General features: G+C 34.4%; 1 pseudogene; it reads left to right on the forward strand.

Moving 5' to 3' along the window:
• Positions 1–14,837: 14,837 nt before the first annotated feature.
• Positions 14,838–17,195, forward strand: LOC145117331 (protein FAR1-RELATED SEQUENCE 5-like; annotated as a pseudogene).
• Positions 17,196–22,489: the final 5,294 nt, after the last annotated feature.

The following is a 22,489-nucleotide window of genomic DNA, read 5'->3' on the forward strand; positions in this document are numbered from 1 at the left end:
GTATTCCCACAAGTTTCGCTAGCGAGTAAGACTTAAACTGTTCATGTGCTTTCACAGTAGAAACCACAGCCATCCATTCCGGTCTCAGCCCGTTCATGAAAGTCACTTTTTGCTCGATCAACTTCCTCTCTATTCCATGCTTGATCATCTTACTTAGGAGATGATTGAACCGATCAAAAGTCTGTATGATCTTCTCGTCAGGTTTCTGTTTGAAAACTCCAAATTCTGACAGCAGCAAGGTTTGAATGGAGTGTTCTAGATCTTCATCGGTCGAATAGAGTTCTTTCAACCTATCCCAGATTTCTTTGGCCGTTGTACATGAACCAACCAACCGAAAGGTGTCAGATTGCAAGGCGAATCTGATCATCCTCATGGCCTTCACATTACATAGCAGCTTGTCTTTCTCATCCTGTGGCATCTTCTCTACATCCGTCACCAGCTTGTTATAATCCTTTTGGGACTTAACAGTCGTGTTTGTTCCTGAATGTACAAACGGTCCAAGAGTGATAGCTTCCCAGATGAGATAGCCATTATCTTCAGATCCAACCACGTAGTCTTCAAAGTGATGCACCCATACTTCATAGTCTTGAGTATAGAGAATGGGTATCCTGGTTGTAGATCCAATGCTGTTTGAGATGTTGATGGGGTTTGTTTGCGAATCTTCGTGAGACATGGTGAGCTGCTAGAATCAAACCTGTAAACTTGAGATTAGGGTTTTATCTGAAACAGAGTTACCGTCAATACCAAGACGACGGCTTCTATTTATACGATAAAAGCGGAAACCCTAAGTAATTCTGAATACAGAAGGAATGTGTATTGATCACACAGTCTCCTGCTCTGATACCAATTATTGGAACTAAGTTCTCTTAGGATCGTATGATTCTATGCAAGCAAACAATTATGAATGTAACTATGAACACGAGTATGGCACTGAATATGTCGTATGATTAATACTTCAACACCTCAGAAGAGCTCGATAAAGAACTTCGACTGTAGAGGTGTTTAGGGTTACAATAATGAACGTAATAATCAGCAGCGTATTATGTATACATGCATGCATATTTATAGTAAAACCCTACTAGCTAATCTAGATAATCACGGATGGACAGGCCCAATCCGGATGCAAAACCTAAGGCCCAAGACGCAACACAAATGGACTCAACAATAACCATAGGTACATACTTTGGATAATTACTACATTACCCCAAGCTTGGGTTTATGCAAGCCCAAGGCCCAATCCAAGGCCCAAAAGTCCAACTATGGCTCAAAGCCCAACATATGGCCCAATTTTCCAAATTGGGCCCAAACCTTTATAAGGTCTTACCATAAGGCCCAACCATTAAGTCCAGTCCAACATTCAACATTCTAATGGCCCAATACCACATAATCATAAAGGCCCAACCTATGGCCCAATTTTCCAAATTGGGCCCAACTCCTCATATGAGCCTTACCTCAAAGCCCATTAATTATTCTAGTCCATTTGCTTGACTTTGGATGGCCCATTAATAACCCAATTATCAAGGCCCAATGAAAAGGCCCAACAATAAACCCAAGTGGAACTAGGGTTTCACATAAAATGACGATTAGGGTTAAGTGTTTCTCACTTAACCCATTAAGGACTTAATCCATTAAGTCCATCACTCTTCTAAATAAATCATATTGTGTGATTGGGCTTAATACACACTTCCATTCTAATGGCCCAAATGTGGGTCCCGATAAGTCCAAGCCCATAAATCCAATATTAGGGTTTTCTAAACCCTAATTAGGGTTTCCAATCCCATTTTAGCCCAATAGGCCCAAAACCAAGTCCTTAAGCCCGTTAGGGTTTTCCTTAGGTCAATTAGGGTTTATTACACCCATTAGTCACATGTTTGTGCTTTTGGGTCCATTAGGGCTTCATCAGGCCCATTAGGGTTTAATAGGCCCATTAGGGTTTTAGTCCTTTGTCCAAACATCCAAAAAGCAATCCCAACACAACTAAGCACACCGCCACCCGACGCGGCGGCCGGTGGCGGCAGCCACCACCCTACGGTGGTGGTTTTCAGTTTTCTTTTCATTACTCTTTTTTTTTGTTACATTTTACAATGCTAAAACCCCAAATAATCACACACACACACACACTAATACAAACACATATACACAACAACCTAGTGGCGGTCGGTGGTGGCGAATGACGGCAGCCACCACCTCACGGTGGTGGCTATCGGGTCTATCTTCAGTTCTTCAACCAAGAATGCTCATGTAGCCTTATAACATCACAACCAATGAACACAACCACCACAACTCTCCCACAACCACCTTTCACGGTGGCTTGTGGCGTCAGAAAAAGCATTCCCGGTGACAACCACCATGGTTGGCTACCATGGTGGTCCTCCTGTGTCTTCCAACCAATAATTTACCCACACACGACTTGCAAATCGGAATCCGGGCGTAACCACCCACTGGTGGTGCGCGGTGGAGGCAACAGTAACCATAGCGGCCACAACGGTGGCTAAAGGCGGTGGCTAGCGGGAAGAAACGAAGAAGATGATGGCGTAGCAGCAATGAGCGACGGCAGCGAAGATGGAGGCGAAAGGGTAGCGGCAGGCGCAGTCCTTGACGGAAAGAGCTAACAGCGAGGCGGCGACGGCGACATAACCCCCGACGATAGCAGCAGCGACACGATAGAGAGAAGACGCTTGCTTGCGTCCTCGTCGGCAACTGGAGCAACAGCGGCTCTGATAGCGGCTTCACGTCGGCAGTCGCTCGGGGATTCAACAGATAGGAGAATGAGAGGGAGTCGGGTGGTGGTAGCACTCCACACATGGCGGTCCACTCTTGGCGTCCGGCGACCGTTCAATGGCGAAGAGGAGGGCAGGCGGCGGCTGAAGGGTGTTCCTTAGGTTTAGGGTTAATGACCGGTGAAGCTAGGGTTATATACCCGCTTCCTTCAAGACATTCACCCATAATAACAACTGAAGCCCCTCCCTTCTAAAATCATTTCGCAATAAGTCCCATATTTACCTTTTAAACCCCAGCATTAAAAATCCATTGCAATCTAGGTTCAATATTTACAAAACAGCCCCTTTGTCTCCAAAATCACTTCAAATAAAGTCCCAGAAGTTACCATTTAATCCCTGCCTTCAACAATACTTACAAATTAAGTCCGGATTTACACTTTTAACCCCCAATCTCTAAAAGTGTGACAAATAGCTTATCGAGATCAACACCTTGCTAAATAATTATCGATTTTAGGGCTACTATTCGATCATTAATTTATTTATTTAACTAATAAATAAACGGGTGTTACAATTATAGTCACCTTTAAAATTCCAGCCTTTTTCAGCTCCAAAATCACACCTTCTTCCTGATTCCACCAAATTAAAAGTGCAAGCTTCAAATTTCTTTACCAAGCTTCACAACAACTGTTACCTTCTATATAAATTTTCAATTTTATGCTTCAAACTGTAAGAAGATTATTTTCTTTTGCAATTTCATCTTATGTCATAAATCTAAGTGGGGAAAAGAAACACCAATTAGGTATCAGAAATTCTGAACTTTTTATCAAAAAAAAATCATGTGGTGAATATACTCATCAGGATAACCTTTGCAGTTCTAAAAGCGGTTATAGGTGACGTTTTATGGTTCGAAACTTACTTCAAATCGGATATGAACCCCTACTTCCATCGTCCCTAAGCGCATAGAAGCAACAACAATTTGATTTCTCTCACTTCCGATGAACACAAACCTGTCACAAATCTAACAAAACTAAAAGAGAACAGAAGGAGAAAGGGTTTTATAGAAAGGGACCTTACATCGCATCTATGTCTTCGTTTTCTGAAAAATTGTGAAGTTGTAGAGAGCATTTTGTTGGTGATTTTAGTGTCACCATGTCATTTTAAGCAACTGGAACTAACATGTGAGCTAATGGGTTTCATAATTTGTACTCTAATATATGTACGGGGTTTGTGCGGAGTGCACGCATGTATAAGATCGAATTAGAAGCCGGTTTGACGACTAGTCGGGGGTCCGGGGTTTCCAAAGGGGCAGCGCCCCTTTGGCGGGTTCTAGGGGCAGCGCCCCTTTGGCGGGGTCTAGGGGCAGCGCCCCTGGCGGGGTTTGGGAATTTAGTCTATGAGATTCCTTTGTGGTCTAAACCGATAACACCTATTTCTGTCCTTTGTGATAGTGCAGTCGCTTTGGCTAAGGCATATAGCCAGGTATATAATGGCAAGTCTAGACACTTAGGTGTTAGACATAGTATGATTAGAGAACTAATCATGAATGGTGTGATTTCGGTTGAGTTTGTGAAATCGCAGCAAAATTTGGCAGATCACTTGACTAAAGGCTTGACAAGAGACTTAGTGCACAAGTCTGTAATCGGGATGGGATTAAAGTCCATTTAACTCTATAATGATGAGACACCCAATTCCCTCCTAATATAATGTTAGGAGTTGAATTCAATGTGGAAAGCTCATACTTATAGATTGGAACACATGAAGTATTCATCCCAGGTATGTGTTCGGTTCTGCAAGTTAGCCAGGTTGAAGTTTAACTTCTTAATAATTCCTTTGATAAATGTATGTGCAGATACATGGAAAGGAGTTACCTACGTGATTGTGAAGTGTAGCCGCATTTCAAGAGGTTGTGGACTCGACCTTGATACGATCATGAGAGGATTGGGACACACGGCTTTATAATAGTGTCAAGTTGTAATTTGCTAGAAATTCAATAAACTAGTATGTATTTTACTTTTCTGTTATTCAAATGGGTTGATGGGTTCAATTCTTAGAACACCCTGATTCTCGAGTATTTGCAAATGTATGATACTAAGTGGAAATTCAATCGTTTCGATATTTTCATTATGTACTAGTTTGGTTTGTTTGATAAAGGTTATGTTTGTTCAAGGGTTACACTAAAATGGGGGAGGAATGTTGGTGATTTTAGTGTCACCATGTCATTTTAAGTAACTGGAACTAACATGTGAGCTAAGGGGTTTCATAATTTGTACTCTAATATATGTACGGGGTTTGTGCGGAGTGCACGCATGTATAAGATCGAATTAGAAGCCGGTTCGACGACTAGTCGGGGGTACGGGGGCAACGCCCCCGGGTCCGGGGTTTCCAAAGGGGCAGCGCCCCTTTGGCGGGGTCTAGAGGCAGCGCCCCTAGCGGGGTCCAAGGGGCAGAGCCCCTGGCTGGGAACATAGTGGAAAATTCAATTTCTTGAGGGTGATTAAGGTAAAACTAACGAAATCGTTAGTTTTGATAACCCTAAATCCTCTTTGAATCCGGATTAACATTACTTGCTTCTAAAGCAACTAATGACGGCCCAACCCTAATGAAACCCTAATCTCGTTTAGTATATAAACAGTTCTTCCTCTTTAGAGGAGGGTTACGATCTTAAGCTCTCGTTTTCATCATACTTTCACAGAATTCTCTAGCATATTGGCTTAGGATTTCTGTGCCTAGAATCGTAAGTGTCCACTTGGATTATCCTAGGCTGAATTTCTTGTAACTCAGGCATAGGGTAGAAATATCAGTTCGGAAAGTGATATCACGATCCAAGTCGGTATCCAGATCTCCACTAAAAACCCTAAATTTCCCAACACATTTCAATTCGTTAAAATCGACAACCTTGCAGATGATTAAAATCAACATTAGATCTTTACATAAATTGACTGACACCCTCCAAAAAAAGACGAACAAAAAGTGAAATAGGACAACGAATTGAGCCCACGGTGGAGATCGATCGATCGGTGGTGACGTTGGTCACGACTACGGAGAATGCGACGATCCAATTTTTTTCGAGAAATTTGAAATCAAGAATGAAGAACCGACGGTGGAACTCAACTTTGATAGAGAAAGGAGGGGAAGACAGATGCAAGGACCGACATAACTTTACATTCCAACAATTTCTTTTTATATGTTCATCGGTGACAACTGAAGCAGACGGTGGTGCCGACTTTACCAAATTACTGAAAATCTTGACGATTGAAGATTTGAAGGCACATATCTTGGTGGTGTCAGAAGCTGATGACAAAGCTCCTTCAAGCTGCAGCTCCATGAAAGTCGATACCAGCCAAAAACGCCAAACCACAATACTGCCGGTTGATTAATAAATAAAAATATGGCGTGTCATTAATAAATAAAAAAATAAACCAGTAAAATTAATCTCGAAATGAGCTACTATCGATTAAACTGCATTACAACTTAATGTGAAAATGTACTTAAATATCTATATGTAACAACCTATTAAACTGAATTACTTAAAGTAATTAATAACCTCTACATGTAACTTGTTTATTATTTCCTAGCTATTTTGGTTTTTCTTAACAATTCCGTATAAAACACTTTTAGTGGCTAAAAGTTATTGTTCCTCAACTCAATAAAAAACTCAACCATTCAAATACAAAAATTAAATCTATTATGGAACACTTTTATTAAGAAAAAATTATGTCACTATTATAAAATAAAATAAAAAACTACGAATTTAATCTGAGGAAATGTTTCCAAACAAAAGTTAGAACAACAAAGAATTCCATCGTGTTTCATCACAGCAAAAATATGACGGATTCTAATTCTTACACAAACATTATTTTATATTGGTTAATTATAACTTGTCTAAGACTAAATTAAACAACGTAAAAACAAAATGCATGTATTCGGCTTTTGAACGAAATGTTTGTTTTTTCATACAATTTCAGTAGAGAATTTTAATATATTAAAAATGAAACTTATTAACCGAAAATGCCTCATACTCACAAAGATTGATTGAGAATGACGGTTGTTAAGTGTTAACAAAGACCACAACATGTCGTGTCGAAGCTTTCCAACATAGCCCAATTTCACTCCAAAGAATGTGTATTAAAAGTTGATTTTTTGGCTATGTATCATCTCTTGGGCTTAGTTTCCACCTATTGACTTTATATAAAATAAAATGACCAAATAATCTTACCTTTATTTCTTTTTATTACAACATTGTAATAGGAGGGGATGAATGTACAATGTTATAATCAATTTGCTGGTACAATTTTTTATAATCATCCAATTATTTTTCAACACTAAAAACACAAATTTTCTTCAAATAATGTGTTTAAGTCATATCTAGGTTTAAAAAAAAAAAGATTTGACTATCTTTTTTGTATGATTGTTGATGAGCACAATCAACAGTCATATGGACTGCTGAGATTGCTCATCAGCAGTCCATATGACTGCTGATTGTGCACATCTGCAGTTAGGGATGAACATTTGGACTCGAGAACCGGCCGGAACCGGTACCGGAAACGGAACCGGATAGAACCGATTGGGTCGAGACTGTGACGATATTTTTGTGGATTTTTGAAATCGGGAACCGGTAGGAACCGGAATCGGTAGAACCGACAAAAACCAGAACCTTATGTTGCTATTTATCGAGGACCGGTTCCAACATTAAAGACACGACAAGAACTGGTAAGAATCGGAACCGGTAGAACTGGCGGTCCGATTCGGTTCTTATTTTCCACCAAGTTCGGTTCCCGGACCGATGCTCATCCATATCTGCAGTCTATATGACTGTTGATTGTGCATACATGCAAATTTTGAAAATAAATAAAAAAAATTGTCAAATCTTTTTTTATGCCTAGATATGACTTAGACGTACCATTTGGAGAGGATTGATGTTTTTAGTTTTGAAAAATGATGAGTTGATTATTAGTTCGCAAGTTCACACGTTTTTTTTAGTTCTCACAATAACTCAACCCTATATATATATATATATATATATATATATATATATATATATATATATATATATATATATATATATATATATATATATAGAGAGAGAGAGAGAGAGAGAGAGAGGTTCGGGTGTTTAAAGTAATTATTGTGTTATTGTATGCATAAATGTGGACCAATCATTTTAAAAACCTAGATAGGGGTAAAATTATAATCTTAGCTTTTAATTATTTTTGGTAATTAATTATTCAAATCATAAACCCTTTAATTTAGGCAAAATTGTTTACATTTACAGCTTTAAAACCCTAAACAGAAACATCGACCTTTAACAATCAAGCAGCTCTCGGCTGCTTCTCTCCCGGTTCCGGCATAGTGTGTGAAGGGAAGAGAGGTGGGTGGTTCAATCGACGGTATGAAAGAGGCGGCAGTTGGTTCGAAGGAAGCAGTTATCGATCGGTGCCCTACCCCTCTAATCAGTCGAAGACGCTGACGGTAAGGGAAACGAAGGAACATGGCATGTCGACAGAGCTTCTGTGATAGTTGGGAAATCACGAGGAGGTGCGGAGGGAAGAAGCATCGGGAGAGCACCGATCCAGGGGCGTTTGATTGTTGTGTTTGACAGGAAGAAGAAAAGACGAGAAAGAGAGGGGCAGACGCCCTTCTCCGGTGACTCTCTTATCGATCGGTGCCCTACACCACTGTGTATTCCATTACAACAAAATCGATTAGGCAGGGACAAGCAAAATCAACGGCGGCAGTAGGCGGCTCTGCCACTTCTTCCTTTTTTTTCTGGTGAGGTGAGAACGAGAGACAAGGAGGTCGATGGGTACATGTTTCTTTCTTCTTCTTCTTCTTATTTTGACTGATTTACTGTAAACCAATGAAGTTTAATCTTCAAATGGGTTTTATAATTTGATTTGATTTCAATATATAGAATGAATGTTTGGGTTGATTGTTTGACAGAAATCAAAGAAATTTTGGATGTGTTTAGGTTTATTGTCTAATTCTTTCAAGGTGTAATATTTTTGGTGAATTGGGAATTTGTTCTGATTGTTTAATTTTTATAGGAAATTGAAAGTTGTTTTGATGCACACCAAGCGCTCACTAAAATGCTTCAATTGAATGGTATTTATTCTTTTATAGTATTCTATCAGAAAAAAATGTTTTTTATGATAATCATGAACATATTCTGTTAGAATGCCCCGAATTAATATAATTATTGGTAAATGAATTCCAATTCTATCAGAATTCCAATTATGTTGGAATGGAATATGGATATTTTGTCACTAATTTATTCATTGAATTTGTTTCCACAGAAGCTGATGCTTGAAGAACAGACCACGAAATTTGAACGACGCCTCTTAACAACATTATTCTTTTAGAATGTATTAGTGTCTTTGTTAGATTTTGATGTTTTTTTTCCCGATTTGAAAGTTTTTAGTTTTATTCTTTAACAATAAATGTAATTCCTAGCAATTGTTACATGTATTCTATAAGAAATAATGTAATTTTTTGTTTTAATTCTTCAATTGCTGATTCGAGAATTTGTTATTCTACAAGAAAATTTTAAAGTCATGATCAAGAAATATGTTCAATAATATTTTTATTATTTTATGGTTCTACAATATTTTTATTTTTAAACATACTCAAACATATTCTGTCAGAATGTCCGAATTAAAAACATTATAATTCGTAAAATCGGATTTTCAAAATTAATAGAATCTATGATCCCTTAAAATATATGCAAATTTCCTTTATTAAATCTATATTAATTGACTAAAATACCCTTCTAGTTAAATTTGATGGTATTTATCAATTATATTTAATCAACTATAATAAATGAAGATCTATTTTGCCACATGTCAATCTCTCATGAGTTTTGACACTTGTCATTTTATGATATTTTTGAAATAAATAATATCCACATGTAAATTTCTAGATTTTCCAATTTTTAAAATTAAAAAGACACATAGTACTTATATATTTATATATGTAAGGTATTAAATGTAAATAAATATGATACTAATTGTAATTAATATGTTTCTTTATTTCTTATTTTAAAAATTTTATTTAAAAAAATACTTAATGTTTATATTTTAATATTTAATCTTTTTTATAATCAACTCGTGTAATACACGGGTTTTACACCTAGTTCAATAATATGTATTAATCACTTTCTTAAAATAAGTAAAATGATTGACCCACATTTATGCATACAATAACACAATAATTACTTTGAATAAAATAACCTAAGTCTATATATATATATATATATATATATATATATATATATATATATATATATATATATATATATATATATATATATATATATATATATATATATATATATATATATATATATATATATATATATATATATATAGAGCTAGGTTCATTTGTTTAAACTAAGTATTGTGTTATCGTATTCATAAATGTGGGCCAAGAATTTGTTAACCGTATTCTATAAGAAATAATGTATTTTTTGTTTTTATTCTTCAATTGATTGTTCAAGAATTTGTTATTCTACAAGAAATTCAAGAATTTATGGTTCAAGAATATTTTTATTTTTGAGTAAATAATTAAATAAATAAACATATTCTGTCAGAATGTCCGAATTAAAATAGTTATAGTTCGTAAAATTGGATTTTTAAAATTAATAGAATCTATGATCCCTTAAAATATGCAATTTTCCTTTATTAAATCTATTTTAATTCGATAATATATATTAATCACTTTCTTAAAATAAGTAAAATTGATTGGCACACAGTTATGAATACAATAACACAATAATTACTTTGAATTGAATAACCTAGTCCTCTCTCTCTCTCTCTCTATATATATATATATATATATATATATATATATATATATTACTTTCTTAAGGATCTAAACTATAATTTTCGTTTTTCATACACTTCCAAGGATGCAAACTATTACCAATCAAAGACTATTTTGCTTCATTCGGTTTTGCAAAACCACTATCGAGTTGAAGAGTCTTCAGATCGTTCTATTTGAAGTTATTATATCTAACTAGTCTCTTCTTCATAAATAGTGTTTGGAAGTGTGAAATCATTGCTTTATTACTTAAAGTAGATAAATTTATCCCTTTATTTTTAATATTTTTAGTTGTGTGTAGTATAGGAGTTATAAACTAGTATTATTATAAACAAATATTTAATCTTTCCTTATTCGATTAACATGATCATACAATGCTTAGTTTCATTTTTCATTTGTTATGAGGGTAAGATCTTTCTACAAATGGTGTCATAGATAGCCTTGTTCATAATATAGGGACGAATAAAAGAGTATAACAAACTAGAAAGGAGTTCATTCTTGGGAAAAAAAATTAATCCTTATTGTAGGGGTGAGCAAAAACCGAACCGATAAAAGAAAAATCGCAAAAACCGCAATAAACCGAACCTGAAAAACCGAAACCGACGCAAAAACCGATGGTGCGGATTTTAGTTTTTTGAAAAACCGAATTTATTGGTGCTGTGCGGTTTTTATCTAGAAACCAGACCACCAAAACCGAACCGCACCGCAAGATTATTAACAATAAAATAAATCACTAATTTATATTATACAATTATACATATTATTTAAAAAACTAATAAATTCTAATTTATACATATATTATATATTGAACTTGACGGTAATTAGTAATTATGTATTAGGTTTAATATGTGAGTTTGTCACTTTGTGTTTGTGACTTAATGATTATGTAGTGTAAACATTATGTGGGCGACAACTTGCAAGCTTGTAACTTCTAAGCACAAATTGAATAAAAAAATGAGCTTGAGAATATAGGTTGTAAATGAAGTGATCAAGTAAACAACATAAAAAACTCAAAATTACAGCTTCTAAATGTGAGAAAACGAAATGACAGCATGTCATACAATCATAAATCTTTGCATGAACACCACGGTTAAAAAAATCGTACCGGTGAACATAAAAAACTGCACCATATGTTTGACTCGGTTTAAAACCGACACCGAACCGGTGCAAACCGGAACCGCACTCAAAAACCGCAAAACCGAACCATTGAAAAACTGCACCTAACGGTTTCTAGAATTCAAAAACCGCACATTGCGGTTTGTGGTTCGGTTTGGCCCTAAAACCGCACCAAACTGCACCATGCTCACCTATTGATAGCTAGTCTTCTAATATATCAGTAGATATTAATCTTTATTGTGCTATTAGTTATGATTTGGCAAGTTTAATGTAATTTAAGTTCGTGTTCAAAAGTTAATTTAATCTCCACACTATCTTGGTCCGTAAATGTTTGTGATAATTTTATTTAGTTTTGTTATTAACAAACAAAACTTATTTCATTAGGCATTAAAATGCCGTTTGGCCTATGGACAAAATGATATATAACTGGACTGAATAGAGTTGAACTGAAGTGGATTGGCTGAACAAATTATTTTTATAGCGTTTGGTATGATTAAAATTAGACGCAACAAAATGATAAAATCACTAGATTATCCTAAATACAGAATAACATATGTTACCTTAAAATTAACCTATAAGAAAACACTAAACCTTTATCTAACATTTGTGAAATCTTTTTTCTTAAGGGTGTCGTGAGGTCCACGTAGGCTTCTCCACACCCGATAGCTAAAAACACCGTGGTAAGAAAGGACATCTTTGAAAAAATTTACAAACATGACAATAAAAATTAGAATCAATAGGTATATTAATAGTTTTATTCAAACTTACGATTTTAATTCAAATATATACTAGTAGTGGCTGTACATTTTATGCATATATTTGTTAAACTTACCACGTGGCAGTATAGGTACTAGGGGAATGATGTAAATTGTACAGGTTGTTAGAGCTCGTCTGCTATATAACAGAAGCTACATACATGATACACCCATCAAATCTTCCCCCTAAAACAATTCATCAAATCTCTGTGCTAAATCATGGCGTTTCGCTCTGCAAAAATGATGCATCTCTTCCAGCGCAATCGCAATCTTCCTCGTAATCTGAGAAATCAGATGGTTTCAAACTCTCCAAATGTCGATAAATCTGAGAAACCAGTACTGAACTTTGATTTTTTCTTTTTGATCAATTAAAGGATTGATTGCATTTTGCTCTAGTAATTTGTATCTCTTATGATTAAGCAGACGCCAGAAGAATCATCAGCTGAAGTTGAATCTGCAATCGTTGTAAGTGATTATTTTATCATCGTTCTCGTTAACTAATCTACTTCAATGCTTACTTCTCTCTGATCCTATGTATAAAACCAGAGTTTTGAATGAAAACCTATGTATGTTTCAAATCTCTGATTCATGTTTATTGATTAAACAGTCGCCAGAAGAATCGTCAGCTGAAGTTGAATCTACAATCACTGTAAGTGATTTTATCATCGTTTAATCTTGTTCAATGTTTACTTTTCTCTATAATCCTATGTATAAAACCAGACTCTACTATTCTGTTTCTAATTATCCATCATTTGATGTGCGAAATCTCTCATTATCAAACAGACGCCAATTCCTATGGTTCCATTTCCATCTGAAATCGCTAGCGCTGTAAGTGATTTCTGATCTTCTCACGTGTATGTATGGACCCTTAAGGGCACATTTTCCCTGGATATGCATTGAGATTTATTATTGAAAATGTAAAATTATCAGATACATTCATTTGCAGATTGTTGGTTTATCAAAAGAATTAGATATGCATGCAAAACGCAATTAACTTGTAGTGGCAAATGAACTTTACAATCAAACTATTAAAATTCCATTTCGGTTCCGGTTTTTCTTTTAACTATTATACATTTTATTGATTATAATGTTGTAATAATTTATTATTTGATTATTAATTTTTCTAGATTGAAAGGAGCAAGAAAAAGCTTGAGCATGAGAGATTCTACACAGAGTTCTACCGAGAGAAAATGGAGAAGGTTATTTGCACAATTTACTACTTTTATTTATCATTATACTAATATTCTAATAGTGTGATTGAATTTGAATTATACAGGAACTCGGGGATCTGGAGGATGAACTCGAGGAAATTGCTCAGGATGACGTAACCATATTTATTTGTTCATGATTTATTTATTATGTTGTACGTGAATATATATATATATATATATATATATATATATATATATATATATATATATATATATATATAAAAGGGAATATATGACTATTAGGTATTTAAGCTTAGGTATAGAATATGAAAACCGACGTCGTTTAGTTGGATATATATATATATATATATATATATATATATATATATATATGGAAAAGGGAATATATGACTATTAGGTATTTAAGCTTAGGTATAGAATATGAAAACCGACGTCCTTTAGTTGGTAAACAATCAAATTCTTTAATTGATTTCTCGGTTTCTTAGAATAATGTTTCTTTCCTTCTTTCAATCTCAGCATGCACGATTATTCTTTATTGACTAATCATCTTCAACCCTAATACGGCAACCGGTTCCTTATCTTCTCGTGTCGTCTTTTTCGATTGTACATCGGTTGTTCCAGGTTGACTGAAAAAACGTAAGTAATGATAGATTGATCGAACTTTTTTCTTCTCGTACCGTCTTTTTCCATTTTATATCTCCGTTTCAGTTTGATTGGAAAATGGTAAGTGGTTATAGATTGATCGAACTTTTTAAAGATAGTATAAATTGATTCTTAATTCATTAACTCGTTAATTTTTCTATAGCGATGTTTCAGGTAGTAGTCAAATCGTTCCCAGTCATTAATCAAATTGTTCTAGGTACTAATTAGTTTGTGCAGTGTATAATTGATGAAAATAAACAAATTAAAGTGTGTGCGCTTATGCGATGTGACAGGTAATATGATAACATAAGCCATGATTCATTTATTATGCTAAAATCCCAATAAATTTCTTTATAGAAAAGAAAAACGAAAAATCAATGATGTATATTGCAAGTATTAGGAAAATAATAGGAATTACTCTGTTTTTCTCTTCTTTAATTGTATAAAGCACATATTAAATTATGAAGAGTACATACCGGAAGAAAATAATTTTTATTTGCACCATACTAAATTATACTATGTTTGACAGCTTTACCGTTTTATATTTCTAGCTATAATTTTTTTTTTAAATCTCAATTCTTGTGTTTATATGTCCTACAGGTCATTCACTATGAACACAGACATTCGACTAGCAGATGACACTACTGAAATACATATGGTTGAAGAAATTGATGCAAATAGTTATTTTGAATCAACCTTAGAGTGTGAGAAAATAATTGATGTCAATGTAAATCTTGGTCATGATGGAGATGAAAGTATCATGGGAAAGGTTTTTAATACACCTCATGATGCCTATACGTTTTATAATCAATATGCTTTTTTACATGGATTTGGTATACGAATTCATTGGGACTATAAAAATAAGACGACAAATGAGGCTTACCGTAAGATGTACGTTTGCAATAAAGAAGGGTTTAAAAGATTGAAGACTAATAGTTCATGTGTGGGTGCAAAGAAACGACGTAGAGATTTGAGGACCGGATGTCAAGCAATGCTTCGAATTTCAAAAGGAAAAGATGGGCTATGGTTTGTGGACATGTTTAACGATACCCACAATCATGAGTTGAGCACTACACCTACAAAAGTAATGAAGCATCGTTCTCATGGGAAGTTACATCGTTCATTGGCATGTAAATCTCTTATGATAGAACTTGGTCAATCGGGGTTAAAGCCTTCTCAAATTAAAAAAGCTGTTAATGCAATGAAAACTCCACAGGACATTGATGTTACTTCAAAGCAATGTGTGGATATCTTATCTGAGCAACGAAGACAATACAAAGGTAAGGAGTTTTATGGGCTTATCAAACATTTTCAAGATAAAGCATTAGTAGATGTTAACCAGTATTTTGTTGTGGATTTATTTGAGGATGGGTCACCTCGAAATATTTTTTGGGCCGATGGAAGATCAAGGCATGCATATACTAAATTCGGAGATGTTGTTGTGTTTGATGTTACATACATGACGAACAAATTTAAGATGCCATTTTCTCCATTTGTTGGGGTGAACCATCATGGTCAAACCATATTGTTTGGTGGTGCATTGCTAGAAAATGAAAAAGAAGAAACTTTCCAATGGTTATTTGAGCATTTTTTAAAGTGCATGTTCAACAAGCACCCATCTGCAATGATAACCGATCAAGATAAGGCTATAGGTAATGCAATAAAAAAAGTGTTTCCAAACACTCGACATCGCTACTGTGCATGACATATTAAGAAGCATGAGCTTGAACATCTTCGACCGTTGGTAGCCCATTATAGTGATTTTAAGGAGTCTTATACACGATGGGTAAAAATGATACAATTGAAGAATTTGAAAAAGATTGGGAAGTTATGTGTAGTAAGTATCACCTTGAAAATTATTGTTGGATCACCGATATGTATAACCAACGAAAACATTGGGTTAAAGCCTACTTGAAGGATGTTTTTTTTGCTGGCATGACAACTAGTGGACGAAGTGAGAGCATTCATTCCTTTTTTGATGGATTTGTTACTTCCAAGACTATGTTGAACGAGTTTGTAGTTCAATATGATAAAGCAGTTGAATCTCGAAGATCCGTTGAAGAAGATGAAGACTTTAAGACAATGAACTCGAAGCCAATTCTATCTTCTATTCATCCAATTGAAGCAAAAGCAAGTGAATGTTATACCTGAAATATTTTTGAGATTTTTAAAAAAGAATGTATAGAAGCTACGCAAAATTTAACTCATGAGACATTAAACAAATGTACAGAAGAAATCAAATATAGGGTTGGCCAAGTGAATATTGATAAAGCGCATTGGAGATTTGTTAGCTATCGTTTCACGAATCAAGTGGATGTCAGATGTTCGTGTGCTAAATTTGAAACATATGGCATATTATGCAAACATAGTTTATATGTGATTAAGAAGAGGAATGTTCAAACTCTTCCTGATCATTATATTTTACCTAGGTGGACGCTTGATGTTAGGTTTAGGGTGGGTGCTCGTTGCGTTGGAATAGATGAGATCAATACTGAAAATGAAGTTAGTGCCTTAACCCTATGGTATGTTCGTGCAAATTGTACCAAAGCAACCGAACTTGCAAAGGACTCCCCTTCAAAGATAAAAAAATTCAACAATTTAGTGGTAAAGTTTTTAGAAGATGAAATTATTCAGAAAAAGCCAAATGGACCTCAAAATGCATCTCAAGATTCTTGTATAGGAATTTCCCAAGTAGACATGATGCCTCATATATCTATTCGGGATCCTGTTGTTCTTACTAATACGAAAGGGCGTCCTAAAAATGCAAACAGGATTAAGTCTTCTTTGGAGGTGGCAAAGAAAAAGAGAACTTCTTCTCACTGCAAGGGATTGGGTCATTATGCCACTGGTTGTCCAAGAAAAAAGGTAATTTGTGTTTTTTTTTTGTTTTTCTAATGCTTCATGATTTTTCTAATCTAATTCTCAACTTTTTTTTATTGTATCAGGAAGAGGAGGCTTTACAAGACAAACAATGAAGCTATTTTTTGAAGTTATTTTAGGGTTGGCAAAGAATAAAAAAAATTAGCTGTTAAATTATTATTTATTATCATTTGATTTATGTCAGACTTATACCATTGCTGATGAAGTGGTTATTTGAGATTTGAGTTCCCATAATAAAATAATGAAAATGATATTTGATGCTTGAGTTTTCTCAAATCGCAATGTAAATTATATTTAAGACTTGGAGGTGTATTATTATTTGAATTAGTGATTTGCCATTGTGGGTTCTCATTTCAAACTGTTTTTTACTATTTAATAATGTTATCATATTTGTGTAAAAACATCCAATCGCCTTCTTTGATTTTTTTTTGTTATGAAATATTGTATGCACCAACTGTATCTTCACTATACAATGCACTAACAAAACAAAGTAGAAGTACAATGCTATAATAGAAAGTAGGATGCTATAATAAGTGAAAAAAATAGAAATCAATGCTTTAATATAGTCGTTATCAATTTAACAAACAAAATATTGGAAGAGTATACAACATATCTTGTGTTTACAAAAAATTATAAGAATATTTTTTCTTGACATAAAGGCTAATAACAACATTTGCAATCAGATGCATCATCTCAAGTAAGCCATGGTAGCTTTGTTGTTGGTTTGTGAACTAAGCCATGGTAGATGTATCCACGTTGATCTGTGAACACAAAACCAAAGAGAAAGACTTAAAGAGGTTTTAAAGTAAACATGATGCAACAACCAACATGAAATCGGCAAATTTGCAAAGGTTCCGATATGGGTTTAATAATTTTGATGCTTTTGCTGACAATAATCCACTAAGTAAACATAAACTTGAGACCAACTTTGTCAAATATTTTTTTTTCGCAAATCAATATCAAATTGTTACTTATAAAGTCAAATGTGTGTATGCAAATCAATACAAATTCACGACTTAAGCTTTCAACAATAAACATAACGATGTCATAAAAAAACAATAATTTGGGTATTTTTCTCCAACTATGTTTCACTATACATCTCATGTGAACTGATATACATCAAACTGAACCAAATAATCAGACATAAGTCAATTTGGAAATCGATCATACTAAACCTCAAACCCCAAAAATTGGTAAAAGGCAAATTAAGAAAAACCCAACAAGATTAAATTGAAGAAATTGACCTGAAATTCCACTGTGTTCAACCAATAACAACTTATAATAAACATATTAAGAATACCCACAAACCAAATAACCTAAATACGTAGTGAGTAGAGTAGTTCAATTAGTGGAAAATAACACAAAATTAACGAATTCAAGACACTGACTACGTCTGTGTATTGTATTACGATGCAAGAGTTCGATGGAGAAATTGAATTTAGGATACAAAATAAGCATATTTCAGTTTTGATTGTCTTCAATCTTCAAAACGTGTCTGGTCGTATTTGACTCTTTGGAAAGAAGGGTTCTAGAGAAATTTTGTCTAATTGATTTTTTTTGGCCTTGGACAGTCTTGGGGCCAAACAATAAGGAAGAAGGAAGTAGGAAGTAGGGAGAATGACATCGGCGAACAATCTGGGAGGGGTAAATGGAAAAGTCTGGAAAAATATTACATGCGAATTTGAGGATGAAAAATCAGAGGAAAACCGTTCATCTATTTTATAGGAAAAACGACAGCGTTTTAAAGGTTCTGTACCTAAATTTGGCTACATAACAGCCATATATTCCCAAAGCCCATATATATATATATATATATATATATATATATATATATATATATATATATATATATATATATATATATATATATATATATATATATATATATATATAATGAGTTTTTTTAATGAATTATTCAGGTGGATGGAGCAATGGATGATGAATACTTTGAGATGCTTAACAAGGTAGATGATCAGTTAAGAACCTTAAATTATATCTGATTAAATATAATATTGATTATGGTTTACAGGAAGAATGGGCAGAGTATGAAGCTGAGTATTATGCAAGGAAGAAAGCCCCACCTAAAGAGTAGAAGTTAAGGACAAGAAGGACAAGAAGGACTTATGTGTGGATTAAAATCTAGTGTTGCTCCCTGAATTTTGTTTCTTTTTTACACAAATACACTCTTTGAATATGACTAAATGACTATTGGTTTCTTGTAGTTTATTGAACTTGATGGTGTTGCTTTTATATATTGGTTTTTGGTGTTTAGTGTTTTAACATATGAATCTTCAATCTACTACGATAAATGTTAATACATACATGTTAATTGGTTAATCATCTGTTCTGAATTAATATTTAATGCTTATTTTAATATTTGGTTTGAGTTTCCACTATAAGTAATTTAATACTTAATGGTTAAAAATGGTTGTTCGATATGCTTGAATATATAAAATATAAAATGAATGATAATTTTGAAAATTGGATTTGATCTGACGGTTGACCAGTGACCCTGATCACCATAATCACCCCTAATAAGAGAAACAAATCGTTACTAACTTATCGAATAGGTTTTTAACTACATAAATAAGTTTTTAAATGAAGCCGTTTAGATTATTAGTTTGTATCGTTTTTTTAGTCAATTACGGTCCAAGCCCAATATGAAGGTTCTCTAAGCCCGATACTGTTTGTCAGAAATATGAGTATCATACTTTATTTATTACATATTGTTGTTATTGGTAAATACATGCAAATACATTGTTATTTTAAGTAATGAACAATAAAAACATTGTGTAAAGGAAATGTAAATGTGTTCTCGTTATGAGTTAGATATTGGATTATCTATTAAAAATACGAAGGATGCTGTCATTATTGATAAAGAAATATAAATATATTGCTATTAAGTACATTACGTATATTGGTAAAAAAAAATAGGAAGGTACATTGTCATTTCCTACAATTTGCTTATAATTATATGAGAAAATTTCATAACTGGTCATTGTGTTTTGCAAAACATTGCATTTCAAGGACTTCTATGAAAAAAGTCATGCCGCTGGTCCCTATTGTTTCGAAAATTGCATGAATGGTCCTTCTGGTGTTAACTTTAATTTTTGAGTCGTTAATTTTTTTCTAAATGATCAAAATGCCCTTGGACCAAATCTGAAAATTATATATACGTTAAGGATCAATTCTGAAAATTTCAATTTATATATATATATATATATATATATATATATATATATATATATATATATATATATATATATATATCTTACTATATTATTATACAAACCTTACTATTTCTATAAATAAATTTAAGACGTCCAAAACTTTAAGCTGAATGTACAATAAACAATGCATATCTGATAAGAAGTTGAATCGTGAGATAACTCTAATCACCAAACGAGGAATGTGTTGAATAGGTCTCTAGATCTTATCTCTTTTGAACGTAGCCATTTTAATCCCTAACGTAGTCAATGTTGAATCGTGATATCTGGGCTGATATGCCTCGATTCTGGCAACCGTTCCCTTATTATAAAACATAACATTTACCAAATGTTATTTCACTGTTCTTAAGATCAAATCGTTGAAACAGGTTCTTCACTGTGCTTCCTTCCTCAGGACACACTTCTTATCTCACAACCACACCTCCATTTTCAATCTTTCTATGTACAATCCCGTCTCTCCTCCTTAAAAAACCATAGACGACCTTAATGTATAGCATCGCACCAACACCACTTTGCCACCATTGCACCATCATCACAACACCAGACTACCGTCACCAGACCACCAAATCTTCGCAACACGGATGTCGGTGCTAAACACCACAACGCCTTCAAAATCCTAGATCTAAACCACTACCATCGTCGTTACTCAAGGTATGTTTCCCTGTTTACACACACACACCACTTGTCGTTGTGGTCATCACAATTCGCCCATGTTTCTCTTTCTAAACCTCCTCTCCAAAAGAACCCTATTCTAACCCAGAACAACTTCGTTCTTTTATGTTTCTCTTTGTTCCTCATTTTGAAACTCAAATTCAGACTCTAGCTGGTTTATTTTTGTAGATTGTGTAGATTGAAAGTGAGACTGTGAGAGGGTGAGTGGTGACCGGTCAGGGAAGGCTAGATGCAAGGTTTCTAACGATGGTGGTTGAGTTGGGTCGTGATGGTGGTGGTGGAAATTGTAAATCATGGCGATGATCGAAGATTATGGTAGCATCGATGGCGATTGGCGAAAGGTGATTCTGGTGGCTGAATTTTAGAGAGACGTATGTGGAATGGGGAAATCTCTTCTATCAAGATTGTTGCTTGATGACCTCTAGAAATCCGATTTCCCCCAAAAGCTTCTCATTATCGTTGGCTCCATAAAGGTACTAAATTTTACAAAATCAACTCCAAACCTTTAAATATGGAAATGTTTGATGAACTGGGTTTTTGGGTTTTAAGTTTTTCAAAGCGAGTGGGAGCACTAACACCGACGGATAACCTAGGAGATCTGAGAGGGTTAGCTGATGGCTCTAAGAGACTGAACAATTCCACCATGCTTGCCAGGGAGAGTTTGATGGTGCTAATGCATGAACAGACAAAAGTATATCACTAAAGGGTATATGTGGGAAGAAGAAGAAGCAGAAAAATGACTACCCAGGTTAGAAAACATACAACTTTTAAAGCATGAGGTACGATTGATCAAGGTTCTGACAAATTTTTTTTTAACGAAATTGAAGGTGTATAGGAGCTAGAACAAGATCTGCTTCATTTGAACACCAAGTTTCAATCGTTTTCCATCTCCATCTCAAAAAAAAAATCTCTTTTGATTTTGTTTCCATGATTTGATATAGGTTGCAGGTGGAGGGTCTTCTCTGGGATACCTGTTTGCTTGTTGATGGTAAGAACAGATATTATTGTAAAATATGATAATCAGGTATTTATTTGCCATGGGTTTGTTTGGATTATATGTGTGGTCCAAAGAAAACTTCACAGATTTCGAAATTAAGAATTGTAATATATGTTTGTTCCTAATTTCACATTGTTTTTTCCATTAAACATATATCACCCATTTTTCTAATGCTTTGACTTCCATTGGTAAGTGAGACTGCTTTCTCTTTCACTCTATTTGCCTTTTCTGAATCTGTGTTTTTCACAACCAAGCTATCGACTCTCCGACCTTCTGGGTTCGATATCTCCTCCGTCAATTCCATATGCGATGAAAGATGGAAAGGATGGTTTCCTGTGCTACTCCTCTACATACCCTCTCACTCTGTGTCTGTCTACGCACACACACACACACATATACACCACCAATGGATCGGCCGACACCACCATCTGCACTGATACTGAACAGCCACCACCACCATTGATTTTATTTTTAAGCAAGGCCTTAATTGATT

Source organism: Lactuca virosa, chromosome 1 (assembly GCF_052849685.1).
Source record: "Lactuca virosa cultivar CGN04683 chromosome 1, Lactuca_virosa_CGN04683_v6, whole genome shotgun sequence".
Lineage (NCBI taxonomy): Eukaryota > Viridiplantae > Streptophyta > Magnoliopsida > Asterales > Asteraceae > Lactuca > Lactuca virosa.